The sequence below is a fragment of the Crinia signifera genome, chromosome 1 (genome assembly GCF_055691185.1).
Source record: "Crinia signifera chromosome 1, ASM5569118v1, whole genome shotgun sequence".
NCBI lineage: Eukaryota > Metazoa > Chordata > Amphibia > Anura > Myobatrachidae > Crinia > Crinia signifera.
In genome coordinates this window covers 302,764,352-302,782,049 of record NC_139217.1, presented here as the reverse complement: position 1 = coordinate 302,782,049, position 17,698 = coordinate 302,764,352, and the positions used below count along the sequence as shown (strand labels likewise).

General features: G+C 38.2%; 15 non-coding genes across 15 annotated transcripts; all 15 read left to right on the top strand.

The window, feature by feature from the left end:
- Window positions 1-6,577: 6,577 nt before the first annotated feature.
- TRNAL-CAG (transfer RNA leucine (anticodon CAG)) lies at window positions 6,578-6,660 on the top strand. The gene has a single exon. It is a non-coding gene; the product is annotated as a tRNA-Leu (tRNA).
- Window positions 6,661-7,770: 1,110 nt separating this feature from the next.
- TRNAL-CAG (transfer RNA leucine (anticodon CAG)) lies at window positions 7,771-7,853 on the top strand. Its single transcript has one exon. It is a non-coding gene; the product is annotated as a tRNA-Leu (tRNA).
- Window positions 7,854-8,233: 380 nt separating this feature from the next.
- Window positions 8,234-8,316, top strand: TRNAL-CAG (transfer RNA leucine (anticodon CAG)). The gene has a single exon. It is a non-coding gene; the product is annotated as a tRNA-Leu (tRNA).
- Window positions 8,317-8,974: 658 nt separating this feature from the next.
- On the top strand, window positions 8,975-9,057 carry TRNAL-CAG (transfer RNA leucine (anticodon CAG)). The gene has a single exon. It is a non-coding gene; the product is annotated as a tRNA-Leu (tRNA).
- A 1,110-nt stretch (window positions 9,058-10,167) lies between these two features.
- Window positions 10,168-10,250, top strand: TRNAL-CAG (transfer RNA leucine (anticodon CAG)). The gene has a single exon. It is a non-coding gene; the product is annotated as a tRNA-Leu (tRNA).
- A 380-nt stretch (window positions 10,251-10,630) lies between these two features.
- Window positions 10,631-10,713, top strand: TRNAL-CAG (transfer RNA leucine (anticodon CAG)). The gene has a single exon. It is a non-coding gene; the product is annotated as a tRNA-Leu (tRNA).
- Window positions 10,714-11,095: 382 nt separating this feature from the next.
- Window positions 11,096-11,178, top strand: TRNAL-CAG (transfer RNA leucine (anticodon CAG)). Its single transcript has one exon. It is a non-coding gene; the product is annotated as a tRNA-Leu (tRNA).
- Window positions 11,179-11,838: 660 nt separating this feature from the next.
- On the top strand, window positions 11,839-11,921 carry TRNAL-CAG (transfer RNA leucine (anticodon CAG)). The gene has a single exon. It is a non-coding gene; the product is annotated as a tRNA-Leu (tRNA).
- A 660-nt stretch (window positions 11,922-12,581) lies between these two features.
- TRNAL-CAG (transfer RNA leucine (anticodon CAG)) lies at window positions 12,582-12,664 on the top strand. The gene has a single exon. It is a non-coding gene; the product is annotated as a tRNA-Leu (tRNA).
- A 659-nt stretch (window positions 12,665-13,323) lies between these two features.
- On the top strand, window positions 13,324-13,406 carry TRNAL-CAG (transfer RNA leucine (anticodon CAG)). Its single transcript has one exon. It is a non-coding gene; the product is annotated as a tRNA-Leu (tRNA).
- A 381-nt stretch (window positions 13,407-13,787) lies between these two features.
- On the top strand, window positions 13,788-13,870 carry TRNAL-CAG (transfer RNA leucine (anticodon CAG)). The gene has a single exon. It is a non-coding gene; the product is annotated as a tRNA-Leu (tRNA).
- Window positions 13,871-14,530: 660 nt separating this feature from the next.
- TRNAL-CAG (transfer RNA leucine (anticodon CAG)) lies at window positions 14,531-14,613 on the top strand. Its single transcript has one exon. It is a non-coding gene; the product is annotated as a tRNA-Leu (tRNA).
- Window positions 14,614-15,278: 665 nt separating this feature from the next.
- Window positions 15,279-15,361, top strand: TRNAL-CAG (transfer RNA leucine (anticodon CAG)). The gene has a single exon. It is a non-coding gene; the product is annotated as a tRNA-Leu (tRNA).
- A 959-nt stretch (window positions 15,362-16,320) lies between these two features.
- Window positions 16,321-16,403, top strand: TRNAL-CAG (transfer RNA leucine (anticodon CAG)). Its single transcript has one exon. It is a non-coding gene; the product is annotated as a tRNA-Leu (tRNA).
- Window positions 16,404-17,064: 661 nt separating this feature from the next.
- On the top strand, window positions 17,065-17,147 carry TRNAL-CAG (transfer RNA leucine (anticodon CAG)). The gene has a single exon. It is a non-coding gene; the product is annotated as a tRNA-Leu (tRNA).
- Window positions 17,148-17,698: the final 551 nt, after the last annotated feature.

Sequence of the window (17,698 nt, the reverse complement as noted above, 5' to 3'; positions counted from 1 at the left end):
TATGGGTAAAACAGGCCAGAACACGGCCGCAGCCAGACTTGAAAAATATGCCCGTACACAGTCTCAGCTTGGGAGCAGTTCCCAGTCCACTACTCCCGCAACTACCCCAGTAAAGGGTGGTAATCCCCAACCAGAAACGGATGTTACTTTGCAGCAAGTGTTGGAGGCTGTAAATAAGTGTGAGTCCCGCTTACTGGAACAAATGGGTAAAGTACAGTCGGACATTTCATTATTAAGAAATGATGCGCAGAAAATAAGAGAAAGGGTGTCCGAAGCCGAGAACCGCATATCGTTATTGGAGGACTGTGTTACCCCACTTAATGTACAGGTTAAAACAATGGCATCTAATGTTGTAGAGCTGCGTCAAAAGCTCACGGATATGGAAGGGAGGCTCAGACGCAACAATGTTCGGTTCTTGGGCTTTGATGAACGTGTGGAGGGTAGGGAGCCTGAAAATTTTTTGGAAGAGTGGATAATACAATCATTTGGTAGAGAAGGCTTCTCTACCCAGTTCGCTATCGAACGGGCGCACCGAATCCCAGGGCGGCCACCTGTGCCGGGGGCCCCGTTTTGAACCATGATTGCTAAATTCCTGCACTTCAAAGATCGTGATGCCTTGTTGCGGCTGGCTAGGGATAAAGAGGACAGGTTAAAACAATGGCATCTAATGTTGTAGAGCTGCGTCAAAAGCTCACGGATATGGAAGGGAGGCTCAGACGCAACAATGTTCGGTTCTTGGGCTTTGATGAACGTGTGGAGGGTAGGGAGCCTGAAATTTTTTTGGAAGAGTGGATAATACAATCATTTGGTAGAGAAGGCTTCTCTACCCAGTTCGCTATCGAACGGGCGCACCGAATCCCAGGGTGGCCACCTGTGCCGGGGGCCCCGTTTTGAACCATGATTGCTAAATTCCTGCACTTCAAAGATCATGATGCCTTGTTGCGGCTGGCTAGGGATAAAGAGGACTTAACACATAATGGGAAAAAAATAGCCACCTTTCCGGACTTTCCTATTGAGGTCCAGCGAGACCGCGCAAAATTCAAAGATGTGAAAACGCGGCTGCGGGGTTTGGGTTTGAAATACTCAATGATGTACCCGTCCAACTTGAGGATAGTGGCGGATGGGTCAACAAAATTCTTTTCTTCGCCTAGCGATGTGGCCTATTGGCTGTACAGTTCCTATCCAGGGAAGAGACAAGTGCTTGCTAATTAGTCTTGGACTAACATACTCGGGTGTCGCTTTCAGACCAGAAATTATGTATTTTGATTGGTTGGGCTAATGACGAGTGTGTGATTGGCTCATAGAAATTTGAATATACCTAATACAGTGTTTTTTGCAGGTGGGGCATGGGGAGGGGGGGTCAGTTCTCTCCAGTGGCTTATTAGTTAATTGCCCCTAGAGAAGGGTTGTTTTGGGGAGGGGGGGTGGGGATATAGGGACGAAGGTATGCCTAGGGGTTATGGGTATACAGGGTGGGGGTGGGGGGAGGGGTGTGTTATTTGTAATGTTATATATGTTTGTTTGTGTTTTCTCTGGTCACAATTTGCTCAATTTGGAATGGCGGAACAAGCTGCAATAGGTTTCTTTCTTTGTACCCAATTTAGTTGCTTTAAGTCAACATGGGAGTTCGTATTTTGAGCTGGAATGTGAGGGGCCTGAATGAGAGAATAAAAAGGGCTCTGGTGTTAAAACAATGTAAAAATTATGAAGCAGATATAATCTGCCTTCAAGAAACCCATCTGGTTGGGGATAAATTACATTCGTTAAAACGACCCTGGCTGGGTACCCTCTACCATGCCCCTTTCTCGTCCATGTCCAGAGGGGTCTCGATTTTGATCAAAAAAGCCTTGGCTTTTATACCGGGAGTTTGTAAGATAGATCCCTTGGGCAGGTATATATTCTTAGAGTGCCGTATCAATCAGACAAGGATGTGCATTCTGACAGTGTATATACCCCCACCGTTCTCCTATGATATTATCAAGGAAGCCGTAGAGTTCTCGGCGAACTACCCAGATAGTCAGGTAATATGTTTAGGGGACTTTAATAAGGTTCTGGATTCCCGACTAGACCGTTGGAAATCACCCCAGGGGACAGTTAATGAAGGTAATAAGTTCCATGACTTTATTAGAGAAATAGGATGGTGGGACCCTTGGCGTCTAAAATATCCAGATCGCAAGCAATACTCATGTTATTCAGCTACCTATAAGGTATTTTCTAGAATAGACTTAATTCTTGTGTCTGATAGTCTCCTTAATAAGGTTGCTCTGATTGAGTATAAATCGCGAGGAATCTCAGACCACTCCCCCGTAATTATCCAGTTAGAACTAACAAAGGAGGAGGGGTTCAAGTACTGGAAACTGCAGCCATATTGGCTGGCCCAACTAGGGGAGCAGGAGGAGTTGGAAGCAGCAATAGAGGAGTTTTTTAATGAGAACCGCGGCTCTGTTCAAGGCACGATGGTGTGGGACACTTTTAAGGCCTTCGTTAGAGGGATTCTAATTAAAAAGATTGCGTTTATAAAGAAAGGACATCGGATTAGGGCTACTGAACTAGAAAGCAGGGTAGCTAATTTTGAGACAATATTTGTGAAGAGCGGCTTGGATGCAGATAGGAATGCCTGGCTTGTAGCCCAAAAAGAATGGCAGGACTATATGCAAGAGGTTACAAGTCGTAGATTAATTTCCGGGGATCATCGCAGATATGCCAGTGCAGATAGGGCTGGGAAGTGGCTAGCCCTTCTGGCCAAACAGGATAGCCCTCCCAATATTATTCCTAATATAAGGGTGGAATCAGGCGAACTGGAGTGTGACACACCCAAGATAGTTTCGGAGTTTGTCTCATATTTTAGCAATATATACCAATCCCAGCTGGCTAAGAATAAAGAAGAGATTGCTGAATATTTGAAGGCATCTGCACTGCCTCAAATACCCTCAGAATTTAGAGAGCTTCTAGATTCCCCATTTAGTTTAGAGGAGGTTGTGGCAGCTATTAAGGCCTTGCCAACCAATAAAGCTCCGGGGTTGGATGGGCTCCCAGGCGAATTTTACCAAAAATATGTAAAAACCCTGGCCCCTTCTCTTTTGGTGTTGTTTCAGGAGATGGTGGAAGAAGGAAACTTTCCTCCGTCAATGTCAGCAGCCTCAATAGCAATGATCCCCAAAGCTGGAAAGGATCCTTCTCAGGTGGAGTCATACCGACCGATCTCAATAATGACAACTGATGCAAAAATCTTTGCTAAAGTATTAGCTAACCGTTTGGGAACGGTGCTTGACCATATCGTGCACCCTGACCAAACGGGTTTTAGGGCAGGTATGTCAACTGCAATCAACCTGAGGAGGGTCCTCTCGTATATCCAAAATGTTAATTATAGGAAAGGTAGGGCTGCGTTGGCATCTTTTGATGCCAACAAAGCCTTTGATTCAATAGAGTGGGAATATCTTTGGGGGGTTCTCAAGGCTTTTGGATTTGGGGAGAGCTTTCTCAACTGGATAACACTAATGTATCAGAAACCAGTGGCTAGGATCTCAATCAATGGGTATATATCATCCTCTTTCCCGCTTGCAAGGGGTACTCGACAGGGGTGTCCATTGTCACCGCTATTATTCGCGGTGGCAGTGGAACCCCTTGCGTGCATATTGAGAGAAAAACTCAGGGATCGTATAACCGACTCTGGATATGGAATAAATATGGTTTCTCTGTATGCAGATGATCTGCTAGTAGGGGTGGATAACCCTGAGATAGATCTGCCAGTTATTTTGACTCAGTTGAGGGAATTTGGGGAATACTCAGGGATAAAGATTAATTGGGCAAAGTCGAATTTGATGTATTTAGGGGATAGTTCACAGACGGTGCAAACTGGGTTACCAATTTACCCGACCAACAAGTTCAGGTATTTAGGAATTTGTGTTTCGAAGGTCCCTCAAGATTATATCGGGGATAATCTTGTTCCACTTATTAAAGAAATCAAGGTTAAGTGTCGTAGGTGGGTTAAACTTCCTATTTCACAAATAGGAAGGGTTAACCTGATTAAGATGTCTGTCCTCCCGAGGCTCTTATATGTCTTCCAACATTCTCCAGTTTATATTAAAAATGAATATTTTAAGGAAATAGACAGTATTCTATCCTCCTTTATCTGGCGAAATAAACGTCCGAGGATTAAAATGGCCACATTGAGTAGAGATCGGGCCAGGGGAGGCCTGGCGTCTCCCAATATGAAGCTATATTATATGGCCGCTCAATTAGCACATGCCTGTGCATGGGTTCGGGATAATGAAATCACAGCAGAGATGGGAAAATTGATAAACTGCTTGGACCCGGATTTAACTCCTCTTCAAAGATTGTTGTCTGGGGACTTACGAAGTGGCTTGCCCCCCATTATTAAACAAACAGTTGAGATTTGGAAGTGGGTGCATAGAACTATACGGTTTGATGGTGTAGATCCAGACACGTCTATTTTTTCATTAGTAGCCCTGAAAGGAATCAAGGTACAACAGGGTGGTATAGTATGGGGAAAATATGGTTTAACCTCTATCGGTCAATTTTACCAGGAAGGTCATCTTAGAACTTTCAGTGAGCTACGAATGCAGTATAATCTTCCTAACCATATGTTTTATAGATATCTTCAGGTTAGGAGTGCGTTACAACAGTCTGAAGGATGGGGAAGGATAAATATTATTGACTCACCGTGTAAGAAATATATGAAGCAATTGTGTCCCCGTAAGAGGCTGTCCAAGTTATATAGGTACTTACTCTCCCAGGTACAGTGCGAGGATTTGGAGCAACTAAAAAGACATTGGACGGAGGATGTTCCCCAGGTGTCCCTAAGCTCCTGGAGTGAGGTATTTTCCTCTCCCAGCGGCGCTACTACCTCATTCCCTATTCAGCAGGTGCAGTTTAATATTCTGCACAGAAGCTATATAACCCCAGTGAGACTAAAGAAAGTAGAGAGCTCCTATTCTGAGATATGCCCTAAGTGCAAGGAAGGTGTGGGGACTTTCTGGCATATGCTATGGGAGTGTAGAGTTGTAAAATCCTTCTGGGATGAAATCGTTAATCTAATGGTGGATGTTGGAATCCCCCGGAACACTATCACCCCCACTAGTTTATTACTTGGGGTTTGGGAGCAAGGGGTCTACGGGGGAGAATGGAAAAAGTTAGCTTGGAACCTGTCAGCCATTGCGAAGGTTATTGTCGCCAGGTGGTGGATGGCCCCCTTAGCCCCAACGGTTGGAGAATGGTTAAAACTAGTTAATAATACCTGTTCACACGAGAGATTTGTGTATGCTACAAGGGGAGTTAGCGAAAAATTTCACAAGATTTGGGGTTTATGGAAAGCCTCGAAGTATTACTCTGTACCACTAATGCATGTTTAAAAACGTTTATCTTTTTCTTTTACTGTGTTTGTTTTTTTCGTTGAGGAAACATAGAATCACATATATTTGTATGGTATAATAGAGATTGGACATTTGCACTGAACTACTACTGTATAGATTGAATAATTGGGTACTCTTTGGAGTTCTAACTAAGTGCACTTAATTAGTTTATAAAATAGTTTGTAAGAACAGTTTTTGGATTTGAGTTGACACGTTTGTTTTGGAAACACAGAATCACAAATATCTTTTTAGTCTAAGAGTGGGGTAGACAGCAGGAAATATCTGTATTTGGATAATATTAAGGGATATCTAGGGAGGTATTAGTAGAATGTATTTATTTAGAAAATTATTATATAATTAAGATTAGGACGTAAGATATGTGTACACTTGTTGGTTAGATATATTTATTTATTTATTTATTTTAGTACTTACTTTCTCTGTGTAGGACAGGATTATTGTAGTCTGGATTTGAAGTGCGGCAGTTGGATATATCTGGGAGTGACCTCTCATGGGCCCTATATGTTGACTTATACCCCATCGTGTAATAACAAGTATTTATTTTTTAGTCTTTTATGTACTATGCAGCTTGATGTTATGTTGACATATGAATAAGGTGTGGCCGACCCATCTTTTTTTTTTTTGTTCTCTTTGTCTTCGTCTCTTTTAGGGCAGGGGGAGGGTGGGGGTAATGGGCTATCTTCTTATTGTAAAGTCTATCAAATGTGAAAATATAATAATGATGTAATGGATATACTTTAACCATGTAATTTGTGTGATTAAATAAAACTTAATTAAAAAAAAAAAAAAAAAAAAAATACCTCCCAAATTAAGAATTTGGGAGGCCTTTTTCTAACTTAAGAAAACTGCTCTTCTAAGCCATTGGTCATGAAAATAAACCCCACTTGGGTTCATTATAATAGAATCCAATGAATCCCACAAGCTAAAGGAAGTAGCCAGTTTGTGCAATCTTCACAAATTTTACTCAACAGTGAGTGAAAATGCATCAGCAAACAAACTCTGGGCATTTGAATTCTAATCCTCAAAAGAGAAAATAAATCCTACTTTATACATTAGAACCACTTTCAAAATGAATGGAAAAGCAATTGATACAGTCTTTAAATCAATAGTTTCTACAATATGACCATTGTATCGTTGGAGAGGGGATTTCGTACTATATCACTTTTAAAAAAATTAGTGTGAAATATGTCAGGATGGCCGAGCGGTCTAAGGCGCTGCGTTCAGGTCGCAGTCTCCTCTGGAGGCGTGGGTTCAAATCCCACTTCTGACAGGACTCTTTCTTTTCTTATTTGTTCTTCAATTCCTCTTCCTTGTTGCATGAAAAAAGAATGACTTAAGAATTAGATGAACACTCTCTGCAAAATTCTGTTTCCAATTCCACCATGTAAAAAATGTATCAATCAATCCACAATTTTGCTATGTATCAAGAAAAGATCACACGGTTTTCTATTTAAAAATAGGGGCCTGAAACCTACCAAAGAGATCAATGTCATGTTCTTTGTATTGGTCATGAACATAAACCCCACTTGGGTACATTAAAATAGGATCCAATCAATCCCATAAGCTAAACAAAGAAGCCAGTTTGTGCAAGATTCACAAATTTCACTTCATAATATTAAATTTTTCTTAAAAATAGTGCGATAGCTATATGTCAGGATGGCCGAGTGGTCTTTGGTCGCAGTCTCCTCTGGAGGCGTGGGTTCAAATCCCACTTCTGACATAGTTCTTCCTTTCTTTATTGGTTCTACTATTTCCTTTTCCTTTTTGCATGAGAAGAGAATGACTTAAGAATCAGATTAACACCCACTGCAAAACTCTGTTTCAATTTCCACCATTCAAAAAGGCATCAATCCATTATATTTTTATATAGCAAGAAAATAGCACACTATTCTTTGTACAAATAAGGGCTTGAAACCTACCACTGACATCAATATCATGCTTTTTGTATTATCTGCTCCATACTTCTTGATTTATATTTCGCTAAATAAAATACCTCCCAAATTAAGAATTTGGGAGGCATTTTTCTAACTTAAGAAAACTGCTCTTCTAAGCCATTTTTCATGAAAATAAACCCCACTTGGGTTCATTATAATAGAATCCAATGAATCCCACAAGCTAAATGAAGTAGCCAGTTTGTGCAATCTTCACAAATTTTACTCAACAGTGAGTGAAAATGCATCAGCAAACAAACTCTGGGCATTTGAATTCTAATCCTCAAAAGAGAAAATAAATCCTACTTTATACATTAGAACCACTTTCAAAATGAATGGAAAAGCAGTTGATACAGTCTTTAAATCAATAGTTTCTACAATATGACCATTGTATCGTTAGAGAGGGGATTTCGTACTATATCACTTTTTAAAAAGTTAGTGTGATATATGTCAGGATGGCCGAGCGGTCTAAGGCGCTGCGTTCAGATCGCAGTCTCCTCTGGAGGCGTGCGTTCAAATCCCACTTCTGACATGACTCTTTCGTTTCTTATTTGTTCTTCAATTCTTCTTCCTTGTTGCATGAAAAAAGAATGACTTAAGAATTAGATGAACACTCTCTGCAAAATTCTGTTTCCAATTCCACCATGTAAAAAATGTATCAATCAATCCACAATTTTGCTATGTATCAAGAAAAGATCACACTGTTTTCTCTGTCAAAATAGGGGCCTGAAACCTACCAAAGAGATCAATGTCATGTTCTTTGTATTGGTCATGAACATAAACCCCACTTGGGTACATTAAAATAGGATCCAATCAATCCCATAAGCTAAACAAAGTAGCCAGTTTGTGTAAGATTCACAAATTTCACTTCATAATATTAAATTTTTCTTAAAAATAGTGCGATAGGTATATGTCAGGATGGCCGAGTGGTCTATGGCGCTGCGTTCAGGTCGCAGTCTCCTCTGGAGGCGTGGGTTCAAATCCCACTTCTGACATAGTTCTTCCTTTCTTTATTGGTTCTACTATTTCCTCTTCCTTGTTGCATGAGAAGAGAATGACTTAAGAATCAGATTAACACCCACTGCAAAACTCTGTTTCAATTTCCACCATTCAAAAATGCATCAATCCATTATGTTTTTATATAGAAAGAAAATAGCACACTATTCTTTGTACAAATAAGGGCTTGAAAGCTACCACTGACATCAATATCATGCTTTTTGTATTGTCTGCTTCATACTTCTTGATTTATATTTTGCTAAATAAAATACCTCCCAAATTAAGAATTTGGGAGGCATTTTTCTAACTTAAGAAAACTGCTCTTCTAAGCCATTGGTCATGAAAATAAACCCCACTTGGGTTCATTATAATAGAATCCAATGAATCCCACAAGCTAAAGGAAGTAGCCAGTTTGTGCAATCTTCACAAATTTTACTCAACAGTGAGTGAAAATGCATCAGCAAACAAACTCTGGGCATTTGAATTCTAATCCTCAAAAGAGAAAATAAATCCTACTTTATACATTAGAACCACTTTCAAAATGAATGGAAAAGCAATTGATACAGTCTTTAAATCAATAGTTTCTACAATATGACCATTGTATCGTTGGAGAGGGGATTTCGTACTATATCACTTTTAAAAATTAGTGTGATATATGTCAGGATGGCCGATCGGTCTAAGGCGCTGCGTTCAGGTCGCAGTCTCCTCTGGAGGCGTGGGTTCAAATCCCACTTCTGACAAGACTCTTTCTTTTCTTATTTGTTCTTCAATTCTTCTTCCTTGTTGCATGAAAAAAGAATGACTTAAGAATTAGATGAACACTCTCTGCAAAATTCTGTTTCCAATTCCACCATGTAAAAAATGTATCAATCAATCCACAATTTTGCTATGTATCAAGAAAAGATCACACTGTTTTCTCTTTAAAAATAGGGGCCTGAAACCTACCAAAGAGATCATTGTCATGTTCTTTGTATTGGTCATGAACATAAACCCCACTTGGGTACATTAAAATAGGATCCAATCAATCCCATAAGCTAAACAAAGTAGCCAGTTTGTGCAAGATTCACAAATTTCACTTCATAATATTAAATTTTTCTTAAAAATAGTGCGATAGCTATATGTCAGGATGGCCGAGTGGTCTATGGTCGCAGTCTCCTCTGGAGGCGTGGGTTCAAATCCCACTTCTGACATAGTTCTTCCTTTCTTTATTGGTTCTACTATTTCCTTTTCCTCTTTGCATGAGAAGAGAATGACTTAAGAATCAGATTAACACCCACTGCAAAACTCTGTTTCAATTTCTACCATTCAAAAAGGCATCAATCCATTATATTTTTATATAGCAAGAAAATAGCACACTATTCTTTGTACAAAAAAGGTCTTGAAAGCTACCACTGACATCAATATCATGCTTTTTGTATTGTCTGCTTCATACTTCTTGATTTATATTTTGCTAAATAAAATACCTCCCAAATTAAGAATTTGGGAGGCATTTTTCTAACTTAAGAAAACTGCTCTTCTAAGCCATTGGTCATGAAAATAAACCCCACTTGGGTTCATTATAATAGAATCCAATGAATCCCACAAGCTAAAGGAAGTAGCCAGTTTGTGCAATCTTCACAAATTTTACTCAACAGTGAGTGAAAATGCATCAGCAAACAAACTCTGGGCATTTGAATTCTAATCCTCAAAAGAGAAAATAAATCCTACTTTATACATTAGAACCACTTTCAAAATGAATGGAAAAGCAATTGATACAGTCTTTAAATCAATAGTTTCTACAATATGACCATTGTATCGTTAGAGAGGGGATTTCGTACTATATCACTTTTTAAAAAGTTAGTGTGATATATGTCAGGATGGCCGAGCGGTCTAAGGCGCTGCGTTCAGGTCGCAGTCTCCTCTGGAGGCGTGGGTTCAAATCCCACTTCTGACATGACTCTTTCTTTTCTTATTTGTTCTTCAATTCTTCTTCCTTGTTGCATGAAAAAAGAATGACTTAAGAATTAGATGAACACTATCTGCAAAATTCTGTTTCCAATTCCACCATGTAAAAAATGTATCAATCAATCCACAATTTTGCTATGTATCAAGAAAAGATCACACTGTTTTCTCTGTCAAAATAGGGGCCTGAAACCTACCAAAGAGATCAATGTCATGTTCTTTGTATTGGTCATGAACATAAACCCCACTTGGGTACATTAAAATAGGATCCAATCAATCCCATAAGCTAAACAAAATAGCCAGTTTGTGCAAGATTCACAAATTTCACTTCATAATATAAAATTTTTCTTAAAAATAGTGCGATAGGTATATGTCAGGATGGCCGAGTGGTCTATGGTGCTGCGTTCAGGTCGCAGTCTCCTCTGGAGGCGTGGGTTCCAATCCCACTTCTGACATAGTTCTTCCTTTCTTTATTGGTTCTACTATTTTCTCTTCCTTGTTGCATGAAAAAAGAATGACTTAAGAATTAGATGAACACTCTCTGCAAAATTCTGTTTCCAATTCCACCATGGAAAAAAATGTATCAATCAATCCACAATTTTGCTATGTATCAAGAAAAGATCACACTGTTTTCTCTTTAAAAATAGGGGCCTGAAACCTACCAAAGAGATCAATGTCATGTTCTTTGTATTGGTCATGAACATAAACCCCACTTGGGTACATTAAAATAGGATCCAATCAATCCCATAAGCTAAACAAAGTAGCCAGTTTGTGCAAGATTCACAAATTTCACTTCATAATATTAAATTTTTCTTAAAAATAGTGCGATAGCTATATGTCAGGATGGCCGAGTGGTCTATGGTGCTGCGTTCAGGTCGCAGTCTCCTCTGGAGGCGTGGGTTCAAATCACACTTCTGACATAGTTCTTCCTTTCTTTATTGGTTCTACTATTTCCTCTTCCTTGTTGCATGAGAAGAGAATGACTTAAGAATCAGATTAACACCCACTGCAAAACTCTGTTTCAATTTCCACCATTCAAAAATGCATCAATCCATTATGTTTTTATATAGAAAGAAAATAGCACACTATTCTTTGTACAAAAAAGGGCTTGAAAGCTACCACTGACATCAATATCATGCTTTTTGTATTGTCTGCTTCATACTTCTTGATTTATATTTTGCTAAATAAAATACCTCCCAAATTAAGAATTTGGGAGGCATTTTTCTAACTTAAGAAAACTGCTCTTCTAAGCCATTGGTCATGAAAATAAACCCCACTTGGGTTCATTATAATAGAATCCAATGAATCCCACAAGCTAAAGGAAGTAGCCAGTTTGTGCAATCTTCACAAATTTTACTCAACAGTGAGTGAAAATGCATCAGCAAACAAACTCTGGGCATTTGAATTCTAATCCTCAAAAGAGAAAATAAATCCTACTTTATACATTAGAACCACTTTCAAAATGAATGGAAAAGCAATTGATACAGTCTTTAAATCAATAGTTTCTACAATATGACCATTGTATCATTAGAGAGGGGATTTCGTACTATATCACTTTTTAAAAAGTTAGTGTGATATATGTCAGGATGGCCGAGCGGTCTAAGGCGCTGCGTTCAGGTCGCAGTCTCCTCTGGAGGCGTGGGTTCAAATCCCACTTCTGACATAGTTCTTCCTTTCTTTATTGGTTCTACTATTTCCTCTTCCTTGTTGCATGAGAAGACAATGACTTAAGAATGAGATTAACACCCACTGCAAAACTCTGTTTCAATTTCCACCATTCAAAAATGCATCAATCCATTATGTTTTTATATAGAAAGAAAATAGCACACTATTCTTTGTACAAAAAAGGGCTTGAAAGCTACCACTGACATCAATATCATGCTTTTTGTATTGTCTGCTCCATACTTCTTGATTTATATTTTGCTAAATAAAATACCTCCCAAATTAAGAATTTGGGAGGCATTTTTCTAACTTAAGAAAACTGCTCTTCTAAGCCATTGGTCATGAAAATAAACCCCACTTGGGTTCATTATAATAGAATCCAATGAATCCCACAAGCTAAAGGAAGTAGCCAGTTTGTGCAATCTTCACAAATTTTACTCAACAGTGAGTGAAAATGCATCAGCAAACAAACTCTGGGCATTTGAATTCTAATCCTCAAAAGAGAAAATAAATCCTACTTTATACATTAGAACCACTTTCAAAATGAATGGAAAAGCAATTGATACAGTCTTTAAATCAATAGTTTCTACAATATGACCATTGTATCATTAGAGAGGGGATTTCGTACTATATCACTTTTTAAAAAGTTAGTGTGATATATGTCAGGATGGCCGAGCGGTCTAAGGCGCTGCGTTCAGGTCGCAGTCTCCTCTGGAGGCGTGGGTTCAAATCCTACTTCTGACATAGTTCTTCCTTTCTTTATTGGTTCTACTATTTCCTCTTCCTTGTTGCATGAGAAGACAATGACTTAAGAATGAGATTAACACCCACTGCAAAACTCTGTTTCAATTTCCACCATTCAAAAATGCATCAATCCATTATGTTTTTATATAGAAAGAAAATAGCACACTATTCTTTGTACAAAAAAGGGCTTGAAAGCTACCACTGACATCAATATCATGCTTTTTGTATTGTCTGCTCCATACTTCTTGATTTATATTTTGCTAAATAAAATACCTCCCAAATTAAGAATTTGGGAGGCCTTTTTCTAACTTAAGAAAACTGCTCTTCTAAGCCATTGGTCATGAAAATAAACCCCACTTGGGTTCATTATAATAGAATCCAATGAATCCCACAATCTAAAGGAAGTAGCCAGTTTGTGCAATCTTCACAAATTTTACTCAACAGTGAGTGAAAATGCATCAGCAAACAAACTCTGGGCATTTGAATTCTAATCCTCAAAAGAGAAAATAAATCCTACTTTATACATTAGAACCACTTTCAAAATGAATGGAAAAGCAATTGATACAGTCTTTAAATCAATAGTTTCTACAATATGACCATTGTATCTTTGGAGAGGGGATTTCGTACTATATCACTTTAAAAAAATTAGTGCAATATATGTCAGGATGGCCGAGCTGTCTAAGGCGCTGCGTTCAGGTTGCAGTCTCCTCTGGAGGCGTGGGTTCAAATCCCACTTCTGACAGGACTCTTTCTTTTCCTATTTGTTCTTCAATTCTTCTTCCTTTTTGCATGAAAAAAGAATGACTTAAGAATTAGATGAACACTCTCTGCAAAATTCTGTTTCCAATTCCACCATGGAAAAAAATGTATCAATCAATCCACAATTTTGCTATGTATCAAGAAAAGATCACACTGTTTTCTCTTTAAAAATAGGGGCCTGAAACCTACCAAAGAGATCAATGTCATGTTCTTTGTATTGGTCATGAACATAAACCCCACTTGGGTACATTAAAATAGGATCCAATCAATCCCATAAGCTAAACAAAGTAGCCAGTTTGTGCAAGATTCACAAATTTCACTTCATAATATTAAATTTTTCTTAAAAATAGTGCGATAGCTATATGTCAGGATGGCCGAGTGGTCTATGGCGCTGCGTTCAGGTCGCAGTCTCCTCTGGAGGCGTGGGTTCAAATCCCTCTTCTGACATAGTTCTTCCTTTCTTTATCGGTTCTACTATTTTCTCTTCCTTGTTGCATGAGAAGAGAATGACTTAAGAATCAGATTAACACCCACTGCAAAACTCTGTTTCAATTTCCACCATTCAAAAATGCATCAATCCATTATGTTTTTATATAGAAAGAAAATAGCACACTATTCTTTGTACAAAAAAGGGCTTGAAAGCTACCACTGACATCAATATCATGCTTTTTGTATTGTCTGCTTCATACTTCTTGATTTATATTTTGCTAAATAAAATACCTCCCAAATTAAGAATTTGGGAGGCACTTTTTTAACTTAAGAAAACTGCTCTTCTAAGCCATTGGTCATGAAAATAAACCCCACTTGGGTTCATTATAATAGAATCCAATGAATCCCACAAGCTAAAGGAAGTAGCCAGTTTGTGCAATCTTCACAAATTTTACTCAACAGTGAGTGAAAATGCATCAGCAAACAAACTCTGGGCATTTGAATTCTAATCCTCAAAAGAGAAAATAAATCCTACTTTATACATTAGAACCACTTTCAAAATGAATGGAAAAGCAATTGATACAGTCTTTAAATCAATAGTTTCTACAATATGACCATTGTATCGTTAGAGAGGGGATTTCGTACTATATCACTTTTTAAAAAGTTAGTGTGATATATGTCAGGATGGCCGAGTGGTCTAAGGCGCTGCGTTCAGGTCGCAGTCTCCTCTGGAGGCGTGGGTTCAAATCCCACTTCTGACATAGTTCTACCTTTCTTTATTGGTTCTACTATTTCCTCTTCCTTGTTGCATGAGAAGACAATGACTTATGAATCAGATTAACACCCACTGCAAAACTCTGTTTCAATTTCCACCATTCAAAAATGCATCAATCCATTATGTTTTTATATAGAAAGAAAATAGCACACTATTCTTTGTACAAAAAAGGGCTTGAAAGCTACCACTGACATCAATATCATGCTTTTTGTATTGTCTGCTCCATACTTCTTGATTTATATTTTGCTAAATAAAATACCTCCCAAATTAAGAATTTGGGAGGCCTTTTTCTAACTTAAGAAAACTGCTCTTCTAAGCCTTAGCCATTGGTCATGAAAATAAACCCCACTTGGGTTCATTATAATAGAATCCAATGAATCCCACAAGCTAAAGGAAGTAGCCAGTTTGTGCAATCTTCACAAATTTTACTCAACAGTGAGTGAAAATGCATCAGCAAACAAACTCTGGGCATTTGAATTCTAATCCTCAAAAGAGAAAATAAATCCTACTTTATACATTAGAACCACTTTCAAAATGAATGGAAAAGCAATTGATACAGTCTTTAAATCAATAGTTTCTACAATATGACCATTGTATCGTTGGAGAGGGGATTTCGTACTATATCACTTTTAAAAAATTAGTGTGATATATGTCCGGATGGCCGAGTGGTCTAAGGCGCTGCGTTCAGCTTGCAGTCTCCTCTGGAGGCGTGGGTTCAAATCCCACTTCTGACAGGACTCTTTCTTTTCCTATTTGTTCTTCAATTCTTCTTCCTTGTTGCATGAAAAAAGAATGACTTAAGAATTAGATGAACACTCTCTGCAAAATTCTGTTTCCAATTCCACCATGGAAAAAAATGTATCAATCAATCCACAATTTTGCTATGTATCAAGAAAAGATCACACTGTTTTCTCTTTAAAAATAGGGGCCTGAAACCTACCAAAGAGATCAATGTCATGTTCTTTGTATTGGTCATGAACATAAACCCCACTTGGGTACATTAAAATAGGATCCAATCAATCCCATAAGCTAAACAAAGTAGCCAGTTTGTGCAAGATTCACAAATTTCACTTCATAATATTAAATTTTTCTTAAAAATAGTGCGATAGCTATATGTCAGGATGGCCGAGTGGTCTATGGCGCTGCGTTCAGTAGCCAGTTTGTGTAAGATTCACAAATTTCACTTCATAATATTAAATTTTTCTTAAAAATAGTGCGATAGCTATATGTCAGGATGGCCGAGTGGTCGTTAGCGCTGCATTCAGGTCGCAGTCTCCTCTGGAGGCGTGGGTTCAAATCCCACTTCTGACATAGTTCTTCCTTTCTTTATTGGTTCTACTATTTCCTCTTCCTTGTTGCATGAAAAAAGAATGACTTAAGAATTAGATGAACACTCTCTGCAAAATTCTGTTTCCAATTCCACCATGGAAAAAAATGTATCAATCAATCCACAATTTTGCTATGTATCAAGAAAAGATCACACTGTTTTCTCTTTAAAAATAGGGGCCTGAAACCTACCAAAGAGATCAATGTCATGTTCTTTGTATTGGTCATGAACATAAACCCCACTTGGGTACATTAAAATAGGATCCAATCAATCCCATAAGCTAAACAAAGTAGCCAGTTTGTGCAAGATTCTCAAATTTCACTTCATAATATTACATTTTTCTTAAAAATAGTGCGATAGCTATATGTCAGGATGGCCGAGTGGTCTATGGTGCTGCGTTCAGGTCGCAGTCTCCTCTGGAGGCGTGGGTTCAAATCCCACTTCTGACATAGTTCTTCCTTTCTTTATTGGTTCTTCTATTTCCTCTTCCTTGTTGCATGAGAAGAGAATGACTTAAGAATCAGATTAACACCCACTGCAAAACTCTGTTTCAATTTCCACCATTCAAAAATGCATCAATCCATTATGTTTTTATATAGAAAGAAAATAGCACACTATTCTTTGTACAAAAAAGGGCTTGAAAGCTACCACTGACATCAATATCATGCTTTTTGTATTGTCTGCTTCATACTTCTTGATTTATATTTTGCTAAATAAAATACCTCCCAAATTAAGAATTTGGGAGGCCTTTTTCTAACTTAAGAAAACTGCTCTTCTAAGCCATTGGTCATGAAAATAAACCCCACTTGAGTTCATTATAATAGAATCCTAATGAATCCCACAAGCTAAAGGAAGTAGCCAGTTTGTGCAATCTTCACAAATTTTACTCAACAGTGAGTGAAAATGCATCAGCAAACAAACTCTGGGCATTTGAATTCTAATCCTCAAAAGAGAAAATAAATCCTACTTTATACATTAGAACCACTTTCAAAATGAATGGAAAAGCAATTGATACAGTCTTTAAATCAATAGTTTCTACAATATGACCATTGTATCGTTAGAGAGGGGATTTCGTACTATATCACTTTTTAAAAAGTTAGTGTGATATATGTCAGGATGGCCGAGCGGTCTAAGGCGCTGCGTTCAGGTCGCAGTCTCCTCTGGAGGCGTGGGTTCAAATCCCACTTCTGACATGACTCTTTCTTTTCTTATTTGTTCTTCAATTCTTCTTCCTTGTTGCATGAAAAAAGAATGACTTAAGAATTAGATGAACACTATCTGCAAAATTCTGTTTCCAATTCCACCATGTAAAAAATGTATCAATCAATCCACAATTTTGCTATGTATCAAGAAAAGATCACACTGTTTTCTCTTTAAAAATAGGGGCCTGAAACCTACCAAAGAGATCAATGTCATGTTCTTTGTATTGGTCATGAACATAAACCCCACTTGGGTACATTAAAATAGGATCCAATCAATCCCATAAGCTAAACAAAGTAGCCAGTTTGTGCAAGATTCACAAATTTCACTTCATAATATTAAATTTTTCTTAAAAATAGTGCGATAGCTATATGTCAGGATGGCCGAGTGGTCTTTGGTCGCAGTCTCCTCTGGAGGCGTGGGTTCAAATCCCACTTCTGACATAGTTCTTCCTTTCTTTATTGGTTCTACTATTTCCTTTTCCTTTTTGCATGAGAAGAGAATGACTTAAGAATCAGATTAACACCCACTGCAAAACTGTTTC